Raw genomic sequence first — 27,940 nt, forward strand, 5'->3', positions numbered from 1 at the left:
TAAGGCAATGGAAAACTTGACATTGAGAATCTATTATACATACCTACAAAAAGAAAAGAAACAAATGAAGCAGTATGTATGTGTTGGGGGGAAACGTATCTTAAAGAAGACAATGAGATTTTCAAAACCAGGTTTTAAAAATCTGACATTCATCTAAATGACCAACTTTGTTTGTAATAGGTAGATAAATGAATATACTTAAATTTTTCAGCATATCTATACCTCATTAGCTTGTTTTCCCCCCACTGTGCATTATTTTATATTTTAATGAACAGAAGTGTAAAATAGAAAATATTCTCTGAAGCAAAAATACTTTCTGCTCAGTAATGAATCAAAACAATGAAAGTGCTACCTAGGTGTTTTTTTTTTAAGAATTTAAAGAGAAACTTTGTGTTACAGTATGACATTTAAATTTGAATTTTATAAAATGGAAATATTAGTGCTAATCAAACAACAGCAGGAGTTCTTATTTAAATAATCAATCATGAATTAATCTTAGGGTAAGTACCTTGCATATATTAAGGGTATGTCCACAGAGAGCAGTGGTTCTTAACATGTTTTGAATAATGGACCTCTTTGACAGTCTGTTGGAGCCTATAGACCCCTTCTAAGAATAAAGTTTTTAAATTCATAAAATAACATATGTAGAATTAAAAAGAGAATCAATTATATTGAAATAAAGATATAAATCCTCCCCCCTAAAAATTGTAGATTCCCTGAAATCTATTCACATAACTTAAATTAAGATCCCTGACATAGAGGGACCATGCTGTGAAAACTGAAATCTTCATCTTTTTGATATGCCTGCTTTTTCTGTAAGGTAAACTTTCTCAATCAATTGATCAAGAAACATTTATTAAGTATGTGTCATACTTAAGTTGTTAGGTACTAAGAATAAAAACAATCTCTACTCTCAGGAAGTTTACATATGATTGGAAAACAAAATGTGTGTATGTATATATGTATTTAGAATAAATACAAAATAAGTTCATGGCACCTAAAGAGAAAGTATTTAGTGAGGGAAGACACTAGCAGTTGGGGGAGGGGACCAGAAAAGAAAACCTCAAGAAGGTGATGTTGAGTTTTATTCTGAAGAAAGAGTGCATTTAAGGCATAGGGGACATCTAGTACAAAGGCAGAGAAAAAAAGAGATGATGTTTCATGAGTGAAGAACACAGAGAGGACCAGTTTGGAAGAACATCAGTGTATGGGAAGAAATATGATGCATAATCAGGCTAAAAAGGTAGGTTAGGACCAAATTGTGAAGGACATTAAGAGTCAAAGAGAGAGATTTCTTTTTATCCTAGAAGCAAAAGATGGGCACTGGAAATTATTGAATAGGAGAATGACAAGGTCAGACCTATACTTAAGGAAAATTTCTCTAGTAGCTATATGGAGGATGGATTGGAATGAGGAAAGACATGAAGTATAGCCCCAATTAAGAGGCCAATAAAATAGTTAAGGTAAGAGATAATGAAAGTCTCAACTAAAGGGATAGGGTTTTTTTTTTAAATTGTTATCATGCCATCCTTTTAATTTGTCTAATACAAGTTAATTGGGTAAAGGCAATGTTCCATCCTGTGCCTGGTAAGATGCTGGTAGGCCATCACTGACCAGCATTGGTCCTCATTAAATAAAATTATGATTAAACAACCTTCCCATTAGCCTGGTGTTAAGGAAGCAGATTATGCAAATAATGTGGTGTGAACTTTGTCCTTTGAAGAGGATGTACTCTGTGGGGTGAGTGTTGAGGAACTGTATACTTTCAGAATTTTAAGGTAGTTAGGGAAAAAAACTTAAAAATAGAGGTAGTGTTGTACAGTGGAAAGAGTGCTAGGTATGGAGTTAGAGGCTCTTGCAGAAGGTGGGATTTTTTGCTATAACTTAAAGGAACCCAGGAGTTAGAGATGGTGATAGGGAGAGTTCCAAATGTGAGAGACAATCAGTGAAGATGCCCAGAATTGGGAGATCAATGGAGGATGGACTAGAATTAGGAGAGACTTGTGGCAGGCAGACTGACCAGCAGACCATTACAATAGAACAGGATGAAGTAATGAGGCATACGGTAGTGGCAGTGTCAGAAGAGAGAAAAGTTATATATCAGAGATATTGTGAAGGTAAAATTGACAGGATTTGGCAACATATTGGATTAAGGGAATGAAAGAAACTAAGGAGCTACTGATGATTGATGATACCTAGGTTGGGAGTTTTACTGACCAGGAGGATGGTGATTCTGTGTGACACTATGGAAGTTTGTCCAGGTGTAATGGTACTTACCCATAATCCCTGCTAACAGTGGAGAGAGGCTGGTAGTTTACTTGAGGAGAAGAATGGGTTTCACAGCAAGTGTGACATGAAAGAAGGAACTTTGGCCCTCTATGCTATTCTCCCTATCCTTCACATCACCAACTGTGGAAGACTGAGAAAAGCACCTGAGAAAACATCAAGAGGTAGGGATGGGTATGTGAATGGGATCATCAATTTATTCAACTTCCCCAACCATTATTCATCTCTTCATCACCTCTTCAAGAATGAAGGACAACCAACAACCTGTGAGTAGTCTGAGCTGCCCAGTGGAGACCCAACTAGCCAGTTCTCCCCTTCCCTCCCTCTTCTCTTCTCTCTTCTCCTCTTCTCTTCTCTCCTCTCCTCTCCTCTCTTTTCCTCTTCTCTCTTCTCTTCTTTTCTCTTCTCCCTTCTCTTCTTTTCTCTTCTCCCTAAATGAATGTAAATATTGATGGCTGAAAACTAGCAAGATATTTTCAGATTTACTGGCTAGATTTCATTCTTAAAAACCATACCTTAAACCCAATTCACTCTGGCTCTCACTAATTGGCTAACAATAGGTCCCAGACTGAGTCCTACTTGGTCATTGTTTGAGCCCTGATAGCTCAGAGTGAAGGTAAATAGTAAGTGTTTCTGTTTTGGCCAGAAAACTTAGGTCTTCCCCTCCCAGACAGATTTTTTTTTTCTTTTATAAAAGGGACCATTCCTTGGCTCACTTTTTAAACAAGCCTAATCACTGAATGGGCATTCCCTAACTCAAAGTGAGAACTCAAAGGGCCTTAACCTTACAAGGCCAAGGTGTCCCACTGCATCCATGGCCATCTGACATCTCCAATTGTCCTGATCTATATCTTGCCTCTGGACCCAGATAGCTCTGAAGGAAAGAGTAAGGCTGGTGATCTTCCACTGCCTTCCTTCACTTAAATCCAATTCACCTGTAAGTCATGACATCATTTTCCTGACGTCATGGTCCTCTTAGAGAATGAAGGACAAACAAGGAGAAGTTCACTTGAGCCAGGGAGTTCTGAGTTGCAACGTACTATGTTGCTCAGGAGCTGCCTGCACTAATTTTGACATCAATCTAGTAAGCCCCCGGGAATGGGGGCTACCAGGTTACCTAAGGAGGAGCCAACCAGTGCAAGTCAGAAATGAAGCAGTTTAAAGTTCCTATTTTAATCAGTAATGTGATTGGTCCAGTAAGCAACCTCCTCATTTCCCATCTGGATGAGGTTAGGACACCCAGCCTTAAATTTTAAAGTAATAAAAAAATCTTGGAAAAAGAGAGGATTTGGTGGCACGGTAGGGTAATGAGTTCAATTTGGGGCAGATTGAGTTTAATTTGTCCATGGGAAATACACTTCAAGACGTTCAAAAGTAATTTGGTTGTATGAGACTGAAGATTAGGAGAGAGACTAGGGTAGAATGGATAGACCTAAGAATCCCACATAGAAATAACCGAATTCATGTGAATTTATGAGATCACCAAACAAAATAGGAGAAAGAAAGGAAGAGCTGATGTCACGGACTCCTACATCCTAGAGATAAAGCAAAGCAGATTGAGAAGGAGTATTTAGAAAGGTAGGAAGAGAACTAGGAGTGATTGGTGTCACAAAAACCTAGAAAGAAGAGAGAATAGAGGTGAAAAGAGTGATCGACAGTGTTAAAGTCTTCAGAAGAATAAAGAAGGATGAAGATTGAAAAAGTCTATTAGATTCTGCAATTAGATTATTGTTAACTTTGAGGAAAACAGTTTCATTTGAATAATGAAGTCAGAAATCAGTCTGCAGAGTTAAGAGAATAAGAGGAAAGGAAGTTGAAGTACCAAATATTAATAGCTTTCTGAAAGACTCAAAACCATGAAAGAGAGAAGAGATATACAATGATAGTGGTGAATGCACAATAGCTAAGGAATCAAGTTAGGGTTTTAAATAAATAAAAAAATTTATAAAAAAAAATCCCTACTGTTGATAGACTAAATAATATGGAGATTACATAAAAAACTAACAACCTATTGACCTGTTGATCCTTTTACATGCTTTCCTCCTCCAAATAGCAGGGTTTTTTTTCCCCTAAAGTAGACACTGCAGTTTCAAAAAGGTATTAGCCTTCTGATCATTGATGACCCATACACAGAAAATGAGTTTGTTAGTTTGTTTGTCTCCTGCTGTAAGTTATTTTTTCTTTGCAAAGCCTCTTGGACTTTTCATAGGACCAAAGCAGTCCATAGGAAACAGTTAGAGAACTGCTATTCTAAAATATATGGACAGAACATTTCTTTCTCGATTCAATTATTTCACATTAAAGTATGAGAAGTAACAGAATCAGACCAAACCTTTTGTTCAGGGCTAGAAGCAAAAGTCAATATAGGCAAAAGATATCTAACAGCTATTACAATTTTTTTCAGGGGAGGGACCTAAGAGGTCAATTTAAGGCAGAGAGAAGCAAACAGATAATGCAGTTCTGAACTGATGGGAAAGGTCTAGATTCCAAGTAATCTGAAAGTGAGATCAAGAAAAGGACAAGATTAGTAGTCTGATTTTTGAACAATAGCTATTCATTTTCTGCTCTATTTTGTACTTTATTTGGAGACCTAAAACCTCAGGTGTTGATTAAAGCTAGAAGGAGGTCAAATACTTGTAGATTAATTTTGTGCTTGATTGAAGCAGAAAAAGAAATGTTAGGATTATTTCATAACTACACAACACTAGAGAAGTCAATTGAAAAATGTCGAAAATAGTTAAGCTATTGTTTGGTCATACAATCAATAAGTTTGATGAATTTTTTCACCAAAATCAAAGAATTAAATATTTATCTAGAAATCTATGATTTTCACCAAGATTAAGATGTCATAGATATATTAAACACTTCAACAAAGAGATGTGGGGTTTTTTTGTGAAATATGATTCAATTAAGATACGTTTGTGATATTCAGGTTCCCACTGATTAATTAATACAATTTAGTTTCACATTTTTCATTTTTGATTATCTGAACTTATTATTTAAGTAAACGATGAGATAAATTTCAGTTATCAAGTCAAAAATTGCTATATAGTGGGGGATAATGATGATGATGATGTTGATGATTTACTTTGAAATCTCTCATATACTCTTTTTAAAAATGCAGTTTTGTGTATTTCATTAATATTTCCCAATTACTGGAAAAAAATGAGCCCTCATTTTTTTTTGACATTTTGTGTTCCAATTTTACTGCCTCTCTTTCCCCCCACCTCCTTCAGAAGTCAGACAATTTGATATTGATTATACATGTGATGTCATGTAAAACATATTTCCACATTAGATACGTTGCAAAAAAAAACAGACAAAAAATACAGAAAGCAAGAAAAAAAATATGCTTCAATCTGCATTTACAGTTCCTCAGTTCTCTCTCTGGAGGTAGATAGCATTTTTCATCACGGGTCCTTTGGAATTATCTTGTATCATTGTTTTGATAAGAGTAACTAAGTCTTTCACGGTTTATTATCCTTAAAATATTGTTGCTAATGTGAACAATGTTCTCCTGGTTCTGCTCACTTCACTTTTCATGAGTTCAAATAAGTCTTCCTAGATTTTTCTGAAACTGTCCTACATCATTCCTTATAACGTAATAGTATTCCATCATAACTAAAAACCATAATTTGTTCAGCTGTTTCCCAATTAATGGGCCTTTCCCCAATTTCCAATTACTTGCCAGCAGAAAAAAAGAGCTATTAAAATATTTTTTGTACAAATACATCCTTTCCCTTTTTCTTCGATCTCTTTGGGAAACAGATCCAGCAGTGGCATTACTGGGTCAAAGGGTATATGCACAGTTTTGTAGCCCTTTGGGGATATTTACAAATTGTTCTCCAGAGTGGTTAACTAGCTCACAACTCTACTAAAAGAGCATTAGACTTGCTGTCTTTAGCCGTATTCCTTCCAACATTAGTTATTTTCCTTTTCTTTCATGTTAGACAAAGTGATAGGTATGAGATGGTACCTCAGAGTTGTTTAAATTTGCAGTTCTGTAATTTACTGATTTAGATCATTTTCCCATATGACTATAGCTTTCATTTCTTCTGAAAACTGCCTTTTCATGTCCTTTGACCATTTATCAACTGGGAAATGGCTGTTATTTTTATAAATTTGGCTCATTACCCTATATATTTGAGAAATGAGGCCTACATCAGAGGATCTTGCTGTAAATTTTTTTTTTTGCCAAGTTTCCTGTTTCTCTTCTAATTTTGTTGTTTTGGGGAAAGCAGTGACTTGCTTGAGCTCTCCCTCACCTCCAAATACCTATAAAAATGGCTCTAAACAAATTCTAAAGCAGCAGGACCCACAAAAAAAACAGAGTAAAACAAATTTCCAGCCAAAGACAACCTGGATGGCTGGAAGGAAAGGTATATCACACCAGGCGGGGAGAGGAGCACAGTTCGACGTGGACGCGCAGGCCACAGTGAACCTGGAGCAAGCCTCAGAGGACTGAATCACGGGCAGCTGTGGCGGTTTCCAGACTTCTGAACACACAATTGCCAAAGACAACTTAGAAGGTCAGTGGGAAAAGTCTGTGAGTACGGTGAGAGAAGAAGCAAGGTCTCAGCCACCTCCAGGGTAGCAGTTGCCTCCTGAGCTTCCTGCCACAGACTGAGGGGGAATTGAGTGGCGGATCAGAGGGGGATTGCAAGGATCTCTTTGCCAGTGCTGAGGCAGGAATCTCCTGTTTTGCCCGTCCTTGGATCTGGGTCACAGTTCTGAGGGGAGGTCCTGGGGTGGGGAGGAGCACTGGCATAGTGGAGCCTGTTGTGGTGGTGGAGAGGGAACACCTCGCCCCTTATCATAGCACCTTGGAAGAACTAAAAATTTTCAGGTCCCTAGAAATATCTCTGAAAACAGTTGTACAAACCCCAAAGCTTGGGACAGTACATTCTCCACAATGGAAGCAGATTCTTACCTTAACAGAGTTTAAAACTCAAGTAATTGGTTGGGATCATAAGCAAGCAGTGCAAAAAGAGTCAGATTATATTATCTTACTTTGGTGACAAAGAAGATCAAAACATACAACTAGAAGAAGAAAACAAAGTCAAAGTTCCTACATCCAAGGCCTCCAAGAAGAATATGAATCAGTCCCAGGCCTTGGAAGAACTCAAAAGGAATTTTGAGAAGCAAGTAAGAGAAGTAGAGGAAAAACTGGGAAGAGAAATGAGAGTGATGCAAGAAAATCATGAAAAGCAAGTTAACAGCTTACTTAAGGTGACCCAAAAAAATGCTGAAGAAAATAACACCTTAAAAAATAGCCTAACCCAAATGGCAAAAGAGGTCCAAAAAGGCACTGAGGAGAAGAATGTTCTAAAAAGCAAAATTGACCAAATGGAAAAGGAAGTTCAAAAGATTACTGAAGAAAATACTTCCTTAAAAATGAAAATAGAGCAATTGGAAGCTAGTGACTTTATGAGAAATCAAGACACTGTAAAACAAATCCAAAAGAATAAAAAAATTAGAAAACAATGTGAAATATCTCATTGGAAAAACAACTGACCTGGAAAATAGATCCAGGAGAAATAATTTAAAAATTGTTGGACTATCTGAAAGTCATAATCAAAAAAAAAAAAGAAACTAGACATCATCTTTCAAGAAATGATCAAGGAAAATTGCCCTGCTATTTTAGAACCAGAGAGCAAAATAGAAATGGGAAGAATCCACTGATATCCTCCTGAAAGAGATCCCCAAAGGAAAACTCCTAGGAATATTGTAGCCAAATTCCAGAGTTCCCAGATCAAGGAGAAATTATTGTAAGCAACCAGAAAGAAACAATTCAAGTATTGTGGAAACACAATCATGATAACACAAGATTTAGCAGCTTCTACACTAAGAGACTGCAGGGCATGGAATATAATATTCTGGAGGGCAAAGGAGATAGGATTACAACCAAGAATCACCTACCTAGCAAAAATGAGTATAATCCTTCAGAGGAAAAATTGGTCATTCAGTGAAATAGAGGACTTTCAAGCATTCTTGATGAAAAGAACAGAGCTGAATAGAAAATTAGACTTTCCAATACAAGACTCAAGTGGGACATGAAGAGGTAAACAGGAAAGAGCAATCATAAGAGACTTATTAAGGTCTGCATGGAAAGATGATATTTGTAACTCATGAGACCTTTGTCAGTATTAGGGTAGTTGGAGGGAAAAAATTATATGTATGTATGTGTATATATATATATATATATATATACATAGATAGATAGATAGATAGATAGAGGGCACAGGGTGAGTTGAAGATGAAGGGGTGATATCTGGAGAATAAAATTAAGGGGTGAGAGAGGATTACACTAGGAGAAGGAGAAAGGGAGAGGTGGAATGGGGTAAACTGTCTCAAAAAAAACAGAAAAGAAAAGGCTCTTACAGTGGAGGTGAAACGGGGGAAGGTGAGAGGGAATGAGTGAATCTTATTCTCATAGGATTTGATTTAAGGAGGGAATAACATACACACTCAATTGGGTATGGAAATCTGTCTTACCCTACAGGAAAATAGGAGGGGAAAGGGACAAGAGAATAGGGGGTTGGTAGAGAGGAGGGCAGATTGGGAAAGGGGGTAATCAGAAGGAAATACTTCTGCAGAGGGACAGGGTCAAAAGAAAGAATAGAATAAATGGGGGGGAGGATAGGATTAAGGGGAATAAAGTTAGTTTTTCACAGCATGTCTACTATGGAAGTGTTTTGCATAACTACACATGTATAGGCTATATTGCCTTTTCAATGAGGATGGGTGGGGAGGGAGGAAGGGAGAAAATTTGGAACCCAAAGTTTTAAAAACACATGTTTAAAAAAATGTTTTCACATGCAATTGGGAAATAAGAAATACAGGAAATGGGTTACAGAAATCTATCCTGCCCTACAGGAAAATCAAAGGGGAAGGGGATAAGATAAGGGGGGAAGAAATAGAAGGGAAGGCAGACTAAGGGAAGGGTATTCAGAATGCATGCCATCTTGGAGTTGGGGGAGGGGCAAGATGTGGTGAAAATTTGGAACTCAGAATGTTGTGGAAGTAAATGTTGAAAACTAAATAGAAATAAATTTATTAATTAAAAAAAGAAAAAAGAAAAAAATTTTAATTTTTTATTGATTTATTTATTTTACTTTTCAACATTCACTTCCACAAGATTTTGAGTTCCAAATTTTCTGCACATTTTGCCCCCCTCCCCACCCCAAGATAGCATGCATTCTGAATACCCCTTTCCCTAATCTGCACTCAATTCTATCACCCCCTTTCTCTTATCCCCTTATTTTTTTTCCTATAAGGCGTGATAGATTTTTATACCTCATTGCCTGTATATCTTATTTCCCAGTTGCATGTGAAAACCATTTTTAACATTTGTTCTTAAAACTTTGGGTTCCAAATTTTCTTTCTTCCTCCATCCCCACCCACCCTCATTGAAAAGACAAGTAACTCTATACAGGTTATACATGTGTAGTCATGTGAAACACTTCCACAGTAGTCATGTTGTGAAAAACTAACTATATTTCCCTTCATCCTATACCACTCTCCATTTATTCTATTCTTTCTTTTGACCCTGTCTCTCCTCAGAAGTATTTGCTTCTGATTACCCCCTCCCCTCATCTGCCCTCACTTCTATCATCTCCCCCCATCCCCTTTCCCTCTATTTTCCTGTAGGGTAAGATAGATTTCCATACTCAATTGAGTGTGTATGTTATTCCCTCCTTAAACCAAATCCTATAAGAATAAGATTCACTCATTCTCTCACCTTCCCCCACTTCCCATCCACTTTAAAAGTCTTTTCTTGTCTGTTTTATGTGAGATAATTTACCCCATTCTACCTCTCCCTTTCTCCTTCTCCCAGTATAATCTCTCCCCTTTATTTTATTTTTTAGATATCACCCTTTCATCTTCAACTCACCCTGTACCCTCTGTCTGTCTGTCTATCTATCTATCTATCCACATATTTTTTTCCCTCCAACTACTCTAATACTGAGAAAGATCTCATGAGTTGCAAATATCATCTTTCCATGTAGGAATGGAAACATTTCAACTTTAATAAGTCTCTTATAATTTCTCTTTCCTGTTTACATTTTCATGCTTTTCTTGAGTCTTGTGTTTGAAAGTTGAATTTTCTATTCAGGTCTGTTCTTTTCATCAAGAATGCTTGTAAGTCCCCTATTTCACTGAATGTATATTTTTCCCCTGAAGGATTATACTCATTTTTGCTGGGTAGGTGATTCTTGGTTGTAATCCTATCTCCTTTGACCTCCAGAATTTTATATTCCAAGCCCTCTGGTCCCTTAATGTAGAAACTGCTAAATCTTATGTGATCCTGATTGTGTTTCTATGATAATTTAATTGTTTCTTTCTGGTTGCTTACAATAATTTCTCCTTGATCTGGGAACTCTGGAATTTGGCTACAATATTCCTAGGTGTTTTCCTTTTGGGATCTCTTTCAGGAGGTGATTGGTGGATTCTTTCAATTTCTATTTTGCCCTCTGGTTCTAGAATATCAGGGTAGTTGTCCTTCATAATTGCTTGAAAGATGATGTCTATGCTCTTTTTTAGATCATGACTGAGACAGTCCAATAATTTTTAAAGTATCTCTCTTGGATCTATTTTCCAGGTCAGTTGTTTTTCCAATGAGATATTTCATATTGTCTTCTATTTTATTTTCCATTCTTTTGGTTTTGTTTTACAATGTTTTGATTTCTCATAAAGTCAATAGTTTCCAGTTGCTACATCTTAATTTTTAAGGAAGTATTTTCTTCAGTGAGTTTTTGGACTTCCTTTTCCATTTGGCCAATTTTGCTTTTTAGGGCATTCTTCTCCTCATTGGCTTTTTGGACCTCTTTTACCATCTGGGTTAGGCTATTTTTTAAGGAGATATTTTCTTCAGTATTTTTTTGGGTCTCCTTTAGCAAACTATTGACTAATTTTTCATGATTTTCTTGCATCACTCTCATTTCTTTTCTCAGTTTTTCCTCTACTTCTCTTACTTGCTTCTCAAAATCCTTTTTGAGCTCTTACATGGCCTGGGATTGATTCATATTTTTTCTTGCAGGCTCTGGAGGTAGGAGCTTTGACTATGTTGTTTTCTTGTGGTTGTATGTTTTGATCTTCTTTGTCACTAAAGAAAGATTCTATGGTCTGCCTTTTTTGTGCTGTTTGCTCATGTTCCCAGGCAATTACTTGTGGTTTAAGCTCTTTGTTAAGATAGAGGTCTGCTTCCAGTGTGGAGAATGTACTGCCCTAAGCTTTGAGGATTTTGTACAGCTTTTTTCAGAGATACTTCTAGGGACCTGTAAATTTTCAGTTCTTCCAAGGTGGTACAATCAAGGGCGAGGTGTTTACTCCTTTCCTAGCCTGTGCTCTGGTCTATGAGTGATCACAAGCACTCTTTTCTGCCTTGGAACCACGAGGAGCATTCACTCTCCACCAAGGCGCAAGCTCCACCATGCCAGCACGCCTCTTTGCCCTAGGATTGCCACCCAGAAATGTGACCCAGATCCAAGCATGGGCAAAGCAAGTGAATCCTGCCTCAGCACCAGCAAAGAGATGCCTGAAATCCCTCTCTGATCAGCCACTAAATTCCCCCTCAGCTTATGGGCTGAGAGCTCCAGAAGCAGCCACCACCTCAGGGCTACACTGGGTCTGGGTCTGGGACTTAGCTTCTCTCTCACCTTGGTCACAGACTTTTCCTACTGACGTTCTAAGTTGTCTTTGGCATTTGTGGGTTGAGAAGTCTGGAAACCACCACAGCTGCCCATGATTCAGTCCTCTGGGGCCTGCTCCAAGTTTGCTGAGTCTGGTCTTTACCTGCGTGCCTGTGCTGAACTGCGTTCCTCTCCCACCTTGGCACAGTAGACCTTTCAAATCACACATCCAGGTTGTCTTTGGCTGGAAATTTGTTTTACTCTGTCTTTTTGTGGGTTCTGCTGCTTTATAATTTGTTTAGAGTCATTTTTTACAGGGATTGGGAGGGGTTTGGGGGAGAGCTCAAGCAAGTCATTGCTTTTATTCTGCCATCTTGACTCTGCTCCGCTCTTCTAATTTTGGCTTCATTAGTTTGGTTTGTGCAAAAGCTTTTTAATATCATGTAATAAAATTATCCATTTTACTTCTTGTGCTCCTCTATCTCTTATTTTGTCTTAAACTCTTTTCAAAGATCTGACAGGTACATTTTTCAATGCTCCTCTAGTTTATGTATATCACCCTTTGTGTCTAAATCATTTATCCATTTCAACCTTCTCTTAATACACAGTGCAAGATGTTGGTCTATGCCCAGTTTTCTCCAGACTGTTTTCAAGTTTTCCCTAGTAAGTTTTTTTTCTTTTTCAAACAGTGAATTCTTACCACAAAAGCTTGGATCTTTGGATTTATCAAATACTACATTACTGTGGACATTTACTACTGTGTAATATATATCTAATCTATTCCACTGATCCACCAGTATTTCTTAGCCAATACCAGATTGTTTTGATGATTACTGGTTTGTAATATAGTTTGAAATCTGGAACTATTAGGTCACTTTCCTTCATTTTTTTTTCTTTTGATTCTCTTGATATCTTGATGTTTTGTAGTTCCAAATGAATTATATTTTTTTTTCTACATTTATAAAATAATTTCTTGATAGTTTGGTATGGTACTGAATAAGTCAATTGACTTAGGTGACATTGCCATTTTCATGTAGTAGCTTGGCTTATCCATAAGTAATCAATATTTTTCCAACTAGCTATATTTGTATGAAAAGTATTTTGTAATTGTGTTCATATAGCTTCTAGGTTTTTCTTGGCAGCTAGACTCTGAAGTATTTTATATTATCTGCATTATTTTATGTGGAATTTATCTTTTCCTGCTGTGTTTTGTTGATAGTATGTAGAAATGTTAATGATTTATGTGGGTTTATTTTACATCCTGCAACTTTGCTGAAGTTATTAATTGTTTCAACTAGTTTTTAGCTGATTTTTAGGGTTAAGTACAGTATCCTATTTCAAGCAGTGTTAATTTTGTTTCTTCATTGCCTATTTTTATCCCTTTAATTTCTCTTTCCTGTCGTATTGCTATAGATAGCATTTCGAATATAATATTAAATAATGGTGGTAATATTGGACAACCTTACTCTTCAACCTGATACTACAGGAAAGGTTTTGAATTTATCCCCATCACAGACACTGTTGTTCTTGGTTTTATATAGATACTACTTTTCATTTTAAGAAAGACTCCATTGATTCCTATGCTTTAAATTTTTTTTTAATAAGAATGGGTATTTTACACACACACACACACACATTTGTGTATACATATATACATACATATATACACATACATACATTATATATATACATATATATATACACACACAAAATCATGTGATTTTTATTATTATTGATATGGTCAATTACACTGATAGCTTTCCTAATATTGAACCAGCTTTATGCGCCTGGTTTAAATTGCACCTGGTCATTACTGTATGATCTTTGTGCTATATTGCTATAATTTCCTTGCTAGCATTTTAAATATTTTTTTGCATCAGTAATCATTAAAGAAGTTTATCTATAGAGTTTTTGTCTCTGTTTTTACTTTCTTGGTTTAAGTATCAAAACCATATTTGTGCCATAAAAGGTATTTGATAGAATGCATTTTTTATCTATTTTTTCAAATAGTTTATATAGTATTAGGATTCATTATTCCTTGAATGTTTGTTAAAATTCTCTTGTAAATCCATCTAGTACTGGAGATTTTTTCTTAGGGAGCTCATTTATAGCTTGTTCATTTTTTTTTCTAAAATAGAGTTATTTAAGTATTCTCTTTCTTCTGTGATTCTGTTTATATTTTTGTAAATATTTATGTGCTTCACTTTTATTGTCAGTTTTATTGGCATAACATTGGACCAAGTAATACCTAATAACTGTTTTAATTTCATCTTCATTGGTACTGCATTCATCCTTTTCATTTTTGATATTATTAATTTGATTTTCTTCTTTCTTTTCTTAATTAAATTAACCAATATTTTATCTATTTTATTGAATTTTTCCTAAAACTCTGACCTTCTGTTGGTTATGCCACTCCAGAACTCAATTTGAAGCACCATTTGAAAGTTATTTGAAGTGAAATGTAGGAAGTACTCATCTGAGTGGTTTCTTTACTCTGCCTCACATGCCCTTTTCTTCACTACAGTCACTTCCCTGCTTTGTTGCCCCCATTACCTTATGCCTGGACTAGTCTAATAAGACTTATGGTTAGTCTTACTATCGCAAATCTCTCTCCATTCCAGTTCATCCTCTACTCACTACCAAAATGATTTTCCAAAAGTACAAGTCTGATCATGCCATCTTCCTAGTCAATAAACTCCAGCCTTTCCAGATCCTTGCCCATTCCCACCAACCAGTGTCGTCTCTTTATGATTACCTACAATTTATTATGTATATGTGTATATGTATATGTATGTATGGGTATATATGTATACATGTATACATGTGTCTATGCATATCTATATACACAACAGATGTGTATATTGTATTGTGTTTGTGTGTATATATGTTCATACTGCATGTACAAGTTATTTGCATGCCATGTCCCCCATTAGACTGGGAGTACCTTGAGGCCACAGGGTTCATGTTTTTGACTATATTTTTATCCCTTGAGCTTAACACAGTGCCAGACATAAAATCAGTGCTCAATAAGAGACTGCTGTTTGGCTGATATTGATACATGGATTTATATTTAGTGAATTAGTAACTCCTCAAAGAAAATTGTTATAACTAAATATATATATATATATGCATATATGTAATATATATACTTAATTTATATGAATGAATATAGCATTTAATTGTTTAATATTTATAAAACACATTTTATATATGTATGTATAAATGCATGTATTTAAAGCTAAAAGTCGATATACATTTTCACCCTATCCAATTGCATTGTATAGCTTAAATGAGAATGTGATATTTTGAGCTTGATACTGTTAGACCAAGAGTGGGGAAACTGTGACTTTCTAGGTCCTTGGGTGCGGCCTTTTGACTGAGTCCAAGTTTTACAGAACAAATCCTTTTATTAAGGGGATTTATTCTGTTAAGTTTGGATTCAGTCAAAGGGCTGCACTTGAGGACCTAGAGGGTCACATGTGGCCTCAAGGCCACATGTGCTCCACCGCTGAGTTAGCCTACACTCCACATTTTGTACATTCTCAAATGCAGTGCCATAGTCCTGTTCGCAAATAGAGTCTGAAGTAGGCCAGGTTGCTCTTCAGATTGCTAAATAGCTGCCATTGGGTCTTCATTCATCCATTCATTCTCCAAATTTTTGGGCAGCTACTCAAATATGCAATGAATAAGCTATATTATTTATCTTCAGAAAGTTGGCAATTCATCCAAAATGGGAGATAAAGTATGCACAAAATAACAAAAATATAGAGTGAAACACAAAACCAATTAAGTAATCTTTAGAATAGGAGAGGGATCAGCAAAGTTTTCCTAAAAAATGACAGAATTTAAACTACTTTTTAATGTATTATACAAAAGTAAGTATGATAGGAGAATGAGGTATTTAAGGTGAAAAGAATCACAGAACAAAGGCGTGGAGGCAGAGAACCTCTGAGCATCTTCAGACGATAGTAATTAGTTCATGTTAGCAGGTTCAGGGATAGTCAGAGCTAAGGTTACAACATAGATAAGGGTTAGATCCTGGAGGATTTTAGATGCTAGAATGTTTATTTAGAAAGCAGTAGGGAGGTATTGAAGTTTTCTTCTTGTTTTACTTTGTTTTAACAGGAAAATAGCAGGATTAGTTATGATTTAGAGAATTAATCTCAGCAGTAATGTGGAGCATGGATTGGAAGGAATGTGGAATGGAACGGAATGGAAGACTAAGTAGCAGGCCACGGAGAACTCTAACAAGAGTAGTGAGTGAGTGACTGAATTAGGACAATCAGCTCAATTGAGCTAGAGGGTATGAAGGCCAAAGTGGTTATATTTGAATGATTTTCTGTGGAAAACTGTGATCAAAGAAATGTATGACTGAATTCATTACCCTCTGACCCAGCAATTCTACTGATACCAAGGAGATCAAAGACAGAATCAGAGATACTTTGTAGTTCTTTTGTGTGGTAACTAAGGATGAGAAACAAAGAGAAGTCCCATTATTTGGGGAATGATTTAACAATATGTAATATACAGACATTTGAAATGAAAAGATAAGAGTGATTTAAGGAAACCTGGAAAGATTTGTGTGAAATAATGCAGAGTGGAATAAGTAGAACAAGAAGGACAATTTATATGACTACAACAATGCAAATTAAAAGATTATTAAAAGGGAGTCAATCTCTGAGTAATTTAAGAATTTAAAATAGTAATGGTATCATAAAATGGATAATGGAATAAATATCCCTCCTCTCAATAGAAAGGCAAGGAGACTGATAAGGCAAAATGATTTATACATTGTCAGGAAAGATTATTGCGTCAGGTATTTTTTGCTTGATTTTGTTATGAGGAGTATTGTTGAACTTATGGCAATGTACATGTGTAAGCCAGAGTATGAAAAAGCATGGATGAACTATAATTTGCATTGTTGGAATCAGTATCAGAGGTAGGTTGGTAAATATTTAACAACTGGCTCTGTTGGGGGGAAAAGTTCCCTACAATGCATTTTTAAATTATATTTGCAATTTTAATATTTTCTTCACTTTTAAAGTCTAGAAACCACCAAACAATAAATCAAACCCTGATTTTTAAAAGCATTTCCTGATTTCCAAAATGTAAATGCTCACACTGAAATTTTAGTAATAGGATTTCAAGAGTTTATAAATTGTGGTTCCCACACACTACTGGCAGTAGTTATAGCTAGAGATTACAGAACCCGTGGAAAATTATAGTACTGGGACATACCATATGACCACAATCCTCCTTTGGTTAGAGACTATGAGAGAGGGGAGAAGAGAATTTTTCTCTTTCTGCTACTTTGTTGTACTCTAAAGCAGCAAAAAAGAACAAAGATCTTCAAAGGTGGAAATATTTAGTCGTAATCTAAAAATACATAGGGGCAGGAATCTAAAACAATCGGATTGAGTTACTTTGGGTGAGTTCACCTTTGAGGACTTCAATATCCTCAGCTGTAAAATGAGGAGATTGGACTAGTTGGGCTATCAACGTCCTAAACTCTAAAATTCTATGACACTGCACCCCAATTGAAATTAAAATAGAATAGAATTTAAATGGTTTGATGAATTTATCTAGCACCTTTTTGGAAAAAAAAAACTGTTACAAATATTCATGATATTAAGTTTGATGGAGACAAAATTTCAGGGTTCTAAACAATAATGCTCAGAAAAGCAAAATTCTATATATAAGAACTTTGCTCTAACAGGAACTTGAGATTTTATTTTGTCCCTTGGGTTTTATTCCTAACGTGTATTTGTAACTTTGTTATGTGTTTGCACCTTGGGCTGACTCTGCCCACAGAAGATTGAGTCTTCAAAGGTCAACACATATAAGTCATATTGATGAGTGTAACAAATTTGGGGATGGATTGTCACAAAATCTTGTAGTAAAAGTTAATAAGGAAAACTGGTGAAAGTGGAAATAGTAGAGATTTTGGAATAAGAAAAAAATGATCAAGACCTCCAGGTTCAATAAGACTTCTCTTTTTCACTTAAACAATGTATTGGAATGAATTGCAATGCAAAATCCATTTTGTAAGCTCCATTAACTTAGTAAAAATTTGTACAGTTGGTTGAAAGAGCAGCTGGTGACATTGCAGTCAATGTTCTCCAAAACCTAATTGAGAATATTCAGGGAAAAAAGTAACAACAACATAATAAATATATAACTGCACAAATTTACATTTCACCCCAGACACTCATCAGGCACATCTGTTCTTCTATCCCAATGAAAAACATGATTCCTCTGAGCTTCTCCCTTGAAAACTCACCAACAGTGTTGGAGACAGAGGTGGACTAGGGAGACAGTATACAAGTTGGCTTTTTTCTATATTAAGAGCAACTTCAAGGAAAACAAGTAATCAACATCACTTCAAACAAGTTGTTACTTCTTATTATTTCTTTACTATCCTAAAGCAAGTGTTCCTTAAAACAAGGATTCCTCACCTGGGGTCCATGATCTTGATTATTTTTAATAGTTTGACAATTTTATTGTGATGTAATTGATTTCTTTGTAATCTTATGTATTTTATTTTATGCATTTAAAAACATTCCAAATAGAAGTTCTTAGGCTTTACCAGAATGCCAAAGGGAACTATGATTCCAATAAATATAAAGAACCCCAGCTTTAAAAATTTTGTGTTCTACCAAGAAAGGTCATGCCAAATACTGAAGGTACCATATTAGAAAAGTAGGGGATACCTGTCTTTATAGTGCAAATTATGTAAATTTCCCTAATAATGTTACACATACACATATACATAAGTATATTTAAATCATTTTAATAATTATGTATGGAAAGAATATTCTAGAATTATAGATTTAGAAGAGACCTGTCCCTTCATCTTGGACATGTGGAAATTAAGCCCCAGAGAGATTAAGTGACATGCTCCAAAGTCATTTCTCTTTAGTAGAACAATGGAGACTAGAAATTAGACCTCCTGACCACTAACCCAGTGCTCTTTCCAGCATACCACACTGCCTTCTGGGTGTAAGAGAAAATCAAGAGGGGGAAAGAAAACATATTGGTCCCACCCTTTCCCTCCTCCCAGAAATATATCTGAAGTGAGTCATTCAATAAGTAGGCTTGGTGGCTATTTCCAGATACACTAGCAGCTATGTCTTTTTGCCTCTGGGGCTGCATAACATTTTTGCTCCAATTAAGCCACCTTGTTTCTGAAAACTGTCAACAAGTAAGGCTGCTTCTGGCCCTTTCCCCCTTTGCAATCGATTGTTGTGTCTTTGCTTCAAGTTAGGTGTTTTTGTATCCTACAGGGAATTCCTTTGGCTGTATTGTTTATATCTCATTGTCTCTACAATTCACTCTATGGCTGCTCCTTTGATGTTCCATTCTCATCTTTTCTCCTCTTATGACATCCAAGCAGTGCTGAGTTTGATGCCAGTAAAATAACTACAAGTTAGTTCCTTATTTTCCAGGTATTGTAAATAATCAGAAATTATGCATAAATCCAGAGGTTAAGAGCTACTGTCACTTAACTGGGACTCAACTTCTTCATCTATAAAATAATGACCTCTGGGCTCTTTCCTAGCTCTCGACTTCTTATCCTATTTATCAGTGAAAAGACAGCAGGAAAACAACTTTTTAAAGAAGTCTTATTAAGGCCAATTAGAATGATAAAGGAACTAGAGACTATTCTACATGAAGATTAGCTGACAATTGTAATAACCTTTAGGAAGAAAAAATTAGAGGAATGGTATGGACTGCCATGATAGCTTTCCTTAACTAGGAAAAGAGTGGGAAATTACAGTCACATTTAGTCTCAATATAAGGCAAAACAAACCAAAACACACAGAAACTTCCTACCAATTACCGATGTTAAAAAATAGAGTGGGCTTCCTTGAAAGGTAGGATATTTCTTCTCACTAGAAGTTTTCAAATAAAGACTACTTTTTGGTATGAAATGAGAGGATAATTAGTCAGCTAATAGTTATATGAATTAGATAGTCCCTGAGTTACATTAATTAGATAACTCTTACAATGCTAAGGTTCTGTGATACATCATTCCCATGCTCCCTGCTTAAACAGCTTCATGGATAGTGGTTGTGCATAACAGAGTACATATGAGAATTGGCAATAACCCCTCTTCTATTCCTCTTTAAGAAGGTTGGGGAATAAAGGGAAAGGCACATGTAGAATGTGTTGAGAGCAGTCATAGTACCTCTAAGAAAAGATACCATTTCCCAGGATGCTCTGGGTCAGAGCAGAATTGTAGAAAGGTATTGAGCAAGAGCTGTTGGAAGGAAGAAAGAGAGAAAGAAGAGGAGAGAACAAGGAAAAGATCTTTCAGGGAGATGATATTGACAAGAAAAGCAATGAACCAGGTGCAATGGGTGGCAGCCACAGCTGAAAGATGAACAGAAGTGTCTGAGCCAGGAATGGGCACTGCAAGACAAAGTGAAAGGAGACATATGGGAACTATAGAACAGGAAGAAAAGCTAGACTGTAAGCCAAGAGATAACAGCAAAACTAACAGCAAACAGGTGGTGGCAAAGACTGAGAAGTGAATTTCCCTAGTACCCATTCTTCAGTACCTCAAAAATACTGGGCCTTCTCTTAGACTTTGGCAAATGGAGTCATGAGTTTTATAGACATAGAGACAAACTATTCCAGGGGAAGAAAAATAAAAGATAGTTATTTGGAAGTAAGAATTTTTGGTATTACTTCAATAAAGGGGTTAATGTGCTGGCCTATTTTATGTCAATTACTGTCCTGAATAAATATTCTATGTTTAAATGCTGATTGATCATCTTTAGTTGTTTTTAGCTTGGGAATCTATTACCACTATAAGAGAGCTGCTGCTGTAAAAATAAAACAGATAATCCTTTCCTTAGAGAGAGAATCTCTGATGGAAAAGAAAATCAAAGGGTATCTAGCTACTCCATCACTTTACAAAAGAGAAAACAAACCCAGAGAGGTTGGGTGATTTACCCCAAAGCACCAGATAGTGAGTGGTAGAGTTGAGATTTAAATTTAAGCCCCTTAATTCAAATCTAATATTTTTTTTTAAAAACTGCACCACATTTCATTCTAAATTATGGAGAATATTCATGACTATAGTTATGCCTCCAAAATTGAATATGAACCCATGTCAATCTAGATCTTTGGTTCTGGGCAACAAGTTTCATATAAATGTGAGGAGGTACCAAGATGAAAATCTTTGTTTTTTTCCCTCCCATATCCTATTTGAATTCTTCATACTATTGGGTCCTTTTGAGTGCCCATGAATTTAGGGCATGGTTAGCCTAGCTAGTTTTGTAGTAAGAAAAAAGAGTTATGCTAAAGAAATGATCATCTGTCTCTTGTATGCTTTTGTGATATATAAAATAACAAACCTCCAGGAAAAATGAGAAATGAAATAATGGCATCTCTAATGGCTATACAAAAAACTTAAGGCTTAAGGTTTACAAAGCACTTCGTATGTATTATTTGAACCTTAAAACAACTATGTGAAAATAGGTGCTATTATCTCCATTGAATAGATATGGCAATTGGGGTTGTGAGAGCATAAGTAATTTGCTTATGGTTACAAAGCTCATAAATGTCAGAGATAAAATTTGAACTCAGGTCTTCCTGACTCCTCTGACCCCAGGGTAAATGGGTAGTAAATCATTTCTCCATGTCACATACAAATTCTATTAGAAACATTGACTCTTCAGTTAGGCAAATTGATTTGACTAGTAGCTGCCTTTTTATACTTGTCTCTGTGAATATAAAAGGCACATCTGGCTAAAGAACATGCTTGAGACACACAGAGGTTAATGACTTTCCTCTGTACCCTCTAGCTAATAAAAATAGCATCTTGTTCTATTGTCAAGGGTTAGTCATAGTTAATTTTGTCTGAAAGAGAAAAGGAGAAAAAAAGGGGGTGAATGCTGTGACTAATCAAGGAAAAAAATAGTTTCTTACTTCCTTAATTGATAATTTCATCCTTCAAAAAGTGGAGAAATCAAAAAGAGGGACCTTTATTATGGATCTGAGTTTCACTAGTAAATACGAATTGATTTTAGGGGTAGATCAGGACATTGGATGGGAGGCAAGAAATTGAACATTTCAACTTATAATTCAAAATAGAAAAGAAAGCCAGGCATAGCTTCACACATACCTTAAATTTTTGAAGAGCAGATCTCAAAGTGTTCAGAAAGATTATCAGGAATAATCCCAGGAGGGAAAGGAAGCTCTCAAGAATTTCTTACCTTAGACTCTCAGATCAAAGTTTATTTGCATAAGAATCTCTTCATTGGTGGAGACTGATTACTAAATTCTCTGATCCTGTATGAGGGGCAGAGCTGAGGATAACTGGAGAGAAAAGAGGAAACTTGGTTCTCTGTCTTCCAGCTTCTAAAAGATGGAACTATGTTCTGTTGTAATAACCTGTGATAGGGATATTATTAAAGAGTGAGAAGAAGTCAGAATGTATAGGAGTAGGCACCTCTATTATGTCCTTGTCCCCAGAGAGGCAGGTTCTGAGCAATGAGTAATCATTCTCTACCAATGAGGAAAGGCCTACACAAATGGGCTTTGAGCTGTAGGTTATATTTCAACAAAGAGAAACAATTCCAAAGAGTAAAGAGCAAATAAGTAAATAATTAAATAAATAGGTAAGTAAGATTGTAATAGGGAACTCACTATCCAAGTTAGACTTTTCTCTAAAATGATACATACAGAAGGATATATGTATATAGAGAAGGGTTATACAAAGCTCTTAGAAACAAGGGCTTATAACTGAGGATGAATACTACATTTTAGTAAGGTTTTAGAAGAAGAGTGTTAGGCATGCTAAAACTCCAAATGAGGTAAGGCTGGTGAGTAAGGGTAAGGATAACAAAATATTTATTATCTATATTAAGAAAAAATATCAAAGAAAGGATAAGACTACAGTTGGATCTCTATGGGAAAATTATTAACAAAAGAAAATCCAAAATTGTTCTACATCTGTTTTAATTTTGTTATTTGTTATTTGTTATTCATTATTAAGGGAGATTTTTGGACTAGAAAGCATAGGACAAAAAAATGGATAATGCCTTGATACTCCTAAGGACGGAGGAAGATTATATGGGAGAACCTAGGTTTCTTGGATAAAAGTTCAAGTACTATATTTAAATGAACTACATACTAGAAGAATAATGATGAGATATTATTACTTTGAAAGATCATGAAGAACAGGAAATGTAAGTGGAGCAAGATTGGAGAAGGTCAAATGTAGCACCAAAATAATTAAGAGACTGGAGGTTGTAAGTCACTGAACTTGACTTTGATTCCTTGGATGTTTTTCTGTTGTAGAAGAGAAGTGGCAGCATGGTTGTTGTCAAGGAGACATCTAGAGAGTAGGCTCTATGGGGAGGCTGTTGTTGTTCAGTCATTTTTCACTTGTGTCTCACTTTTCACAACTCTATTTTGTGTTTTCTTGGCAAATATACTGGAGTGGTTTGCCATTTCCTTCCCCAGCTCCTTTTACAGACAAGGAACTGAAGCATACAGGGTTAAATGACTTGCCCAGGGCTACACAGCAAATTAACGTCTGAGAAGAGATTTGAACTCATGAAGATGAGTCTTCCTGACTCTAGGTTTGGCATTCTTTCCATTGGACTACCTTGCTGTCCTGAGGAAGCATGGGGAGGTTAGTGAGGTGATAATTCCATAATGCTCATTTCCTGGTCAGACCACACCTAGAATAATGTGTTCAGTTCTGGGCCCCACATTATGGAAAGATTAATAGGTAAAGACAACTAGGATGGTAATAGGTCTCAAGATCATGCCATATGAGGGTTAGTTGAAGGATATTTAGCTTGAAGAAGAGAAGCTTTGGGAAGGAGCATGATAGTTGTTTGCCAATACAGGAAAGTCTGTCCCTTGAAGTAGGGAATTTAATCCCTGAATGAACGTCAGCAAGGTTAATTAGGATTAATGAATGGAAGTTGCAGAATATTATATCCCTGCCACCTCAGCTATCTTTGGAAGTATTGTAATAATAACTGACACCAATCTTCCTTCCAGTTGTTTGGAATTTGTGTGGGGGTGGAGAGGAGGATGGTGGTAGAATAACCTGCCCCCTCTCACTTGGATCCAACTAGGACAATATATCAATAAAACTGATCATGATTTGAGAAGTTCTTCTGTGTATCAATAAGGCAGATGGTATTATTTTCAAAACTTTCTCCTTCCTTGAAAAAAAAAAGGGATAGTACCTACATTGACATTATAAGCTACCAGAGCTTGGGCTGTAGACAACATATGTTGCCACCATTATGAGGAGTAGGCCTATAACCCTCCACACAAGGTTCATGTCTAAAAGTATATGACTCGATAAAATTATAAGCACTAGGTTGGATTTCAAAACATTGGGCTTCTGGGAAGTTCTTTTGACCATGCTCTTTTTTCTTCTTCATGTTGGAAAAGTAAACATCAACTTAACTCTGTTTTTATGTGTTCTCTTTTCCAACTGACTGTTAGGACAGATAACAACACAGGAGACACTGGAGTTTTTAGGCTCCAGCCTCTAAAAGGTTCACTCTTGATCTGGGTAGCCAGAAGGACAGGAAGATAGCTTCAGAGGAGTTAAATAAGCTTACTTTATTCTAGTCTAGTCTTCCCAAGAGGGTTTCTGATAATGGGAGCACCAATTCCTACAGCATTTCCTAATCACCCTTCTCACAGGGGCGGGTGAGAAGTGGGGACAGCTACCCCTACATCTCAATAGGGTCAATAGAAACAGGCACAGCATTCCAGTTTGTGCATGCCCCTAAGTTCCCCCAAGCCTCAATGGGGGCTGGTTGAAGAAGGTACATACATTCCTCTATGATTACCCAAATCCCAAAATGGGTTCCCCACTCACTGACCAGTGCCCACTTGATTTATAGGGCAACAGACAAAGAAGACATATTGCCAACAATAGCCTCACATGTTAATTTTAGTAATATTGGCATGACCTAGCACAGTGCAGGTATACATTATATCATCCCTATATCTCTATTGTGACTGCACAGTAGAAGTTGTTTTCAACCATAATTTGTGAGAATTGGCCATGGATTCTGGGACCTATTATCTAAAAAGAATAACAAAAATCCTCCTTATACACACTAAAATACACTTTATTTACACTCCACCCCTACAAGATCCTGGTCTTTTCAGTGTAAACAGGTGACACTTGGCCTTTACAATCTACACAGATGACACCTTTGAGGGTCCTTGAGCCAAGAAACTAAAACATAATCATAATCCATAACAACAACAATATAAACTACAATAATATACAATAATATAACATTGTGTTGGCTATCAGAGTGTCCACAAGGCCTAAAACAGGCAAGAAAGTAACTTACCTTTTTTCCAAGAAGTATGGCCACAAAGCCTAAAATACACACTGCATTCAGTATGTAGTACAGTATGTAACATAGCACACATCCCCTTGTACATTCTTTGGGGACAAGTGTCTTTGGGGAGTGAGCAGCCAGCTCCTCCTCATTTAGCAGGGGCTTCCCTTAACACAGCATATCCCCAGAGACAGCAGACAACATAACACACTCCATCCACGAGTCACAGTGGGTAACAATTCCCTCAATCAAAGTAGAGGGTCCAATCATCCTCCTGAAAAGTCCTCTTGGGAGTGTGTCCTCTCCACACTGCCATTTTAGGGTCCCACCTGGTGCTCCTGGAAGCTTGTATGCTTGAGTGACCCAAAAAGTCCAAATCCTAGCACTGCTTCAGCCCCTGCCAAAAGGTCTGGGGGAAAGCTGGGTGACAGAGCCAACAGGATGGATTCCCAGGGGCTGTGTCACCTCCCCCATGCCCACCATGGACAACTTCACCACTGTGTCCCAACCTATCCTTGGGAGATGTAACAAGAAAGCACCACTGCTCCTGCCTTGCTGAAAAGTTTTCATTTTGGCCTGGGGCTGAGTTCCAAACTCCTTGGCTCCCTACAGATCTCACCTCACCAGGGGAGGGGCTGCTCCACCCCTCAGAAGATCCCTGCTCCTGCGTTTGCCTCCTCTACTCTCAGCCCCAGCTTTTCCAGCTCTAACTACAAACTCAGTTGGAGCAGCACTTTCTCCTCCCTCACGGGGGAAGGGACTGTACAGCCTCAGCTCAGAGAAGTTCAAAATAACTTCTCCTCTGGCCAGGCCTACTCCTCTATGTCTGGCTACTGCTTAGCTTTAATCATTTCCTATACTCTAGGCTTCTCCTTTAGCGCAGGGAAGTTTAAGAGGAATTTTCCCTCCCCTTTCACTGCTATAAATTTAGGCTCATTAGATAACTGCCTCTTGAGTGGAGGGAATAATAAACATCTAAGCCCTAAGAATTTGAGTCTTGGAGTCTAACAATTCTTGGGCTTTCTAACGTCTCCCTTTCCTCCTCACATTCCTGGAATAAATCAGTCTTAACCTCCCATAACCCGGCTTCAACTGACAGTAGCTTGTCAGTATTTTTTCTCAAAGTGGTTAACTTTAACCAGCCTACAATACAAGAAACTGAATTGCCTGCTCTTCTCCCCCAAACCTCCAAGGTTACCTTTTTCTCCCAAAGCCACTGCTCAGGCCTGTCTCTTCTCAGGTGCTGGTGGGGTAGGGAGGGGAAAGGAGAAGTTATCTCCATGGGCCCTTGCTCTGGGCTCCTGGGAAACCACTCCCACTGCTGTTGCTGCTGCTTGGGCTGCTGCTGCTGATCCTAACTTGATTTCTCTCAGGTTGCTGCTGCCTGCTCCATGGCCACTGCCTTGGCCAGTGGCCCCACCAGGGTCTCTCTGCACTGGGCCTGACATGGCTGCCTCTGCCACAGCATACTGACTCTGTCACTCTTGGGCTAAGTCAGTCTGGGTCTCCCACAGAATTCCTACAACTCTCACAGCCTTTCTAGCTCCCTTCTCAAACTTCAGCAAAACTTCCTCAAGACCTCTTAGGGTAGGGGGCACATCTACCCACCCCTGGGAAAGTGTCCATGCTTCATCCTCCCATTTCTGAGGAGGTGTCCATAGAACCATAGCTATAAAAAATAACACAATAAATGGAAAACATCCTAGGATGTCCATCTCAGTCCCACTGAATCCAAGTTTCCTTGCCTTCTTTGGTCTGTCTGTGCAGATCCTGCTTGACTACACCAAGTGTAAGAAAGGTAACAACACGGGAGGCACTAGAGTTTTTGGACTCTAGCCTCTAACAAGTTCACTCTTTTTTTTTCAGTTTCAATTAATTTATTTATTTTTAGTTGCATTCTGAATACTCCTTCTCCTAATCTGCCCTCCCATCTATCTCTACCCCCCTTCTCTTATCCCCTTCCCCTTCAATTTTCTTGTAGGGCAAGATGGATTTCTGTACCCCTTTTCCTGTGTATCTTATTTTTGAGTTGCATTGAAAACAATTTTTTTAATATGTGTTTTTAAAACTTTGGGTTCTAAATTTTCTCCCTTCCTTCCTCCCCATCCACCCTCATTGAAAAGGCAAGCAACTGGATACAGATTAAATATGTGTAGTTATGCAAAACACTTCCATTGTAGTCATGTTGTGAAAAACTAAGTATATTTCCCTTACTCCTATCCTGCCCCACCCTTGTTTATTCTATTATCTCTTTTGACCCAGTCCCTCCTTAGAAGTGTGTGCTTCTGATTATCCCCTCCTCCAATCTATCCTCCCCTCTATCATCCTCCTGCTCTCTTGTCCCCTTGCCCACCCATTTTCCTATAGGGTAAGAGATTTCCATACCAAATTGAGTGTGTATGTTATTCTGTCCATAAGCCAAATCCAATGAGAATAAGATTCACTCATTCCCTCTCACCTTCTCCCATTTCCCCTCCACTGTAAAAGCCTTTTCTTGTCTGTTTTATGTGAGATAATTTACCCCATTCTACCACTCCCTTTCTCCTTCTCTCCGTATAATCCTGTCACCCCTTAATTTTATTCTCCAGATATCAGCCCTTCATCTTCAACTCACCCTGTGCCCTCTATCTATCTATCTATCTATCTATCTATCTATCTATCTATCTATCTATCTATCTATCT

Source organism: Vombatus ursinus, unplaced genomic scaffold, assembly GCF_900497805.2.
Source record: "Vombatus ursinus unplaced genomic scaffold, bare-nosed wombat genome assembly UNPS02010788.1, whole genome shotgun sequence".
Taxonomy (NCBI): Eukaryota; Metazoa; Chordata; class Mammalia; order Diprotodontia; family Vombatidae; genus Vombatus; species Vombatus ursinus.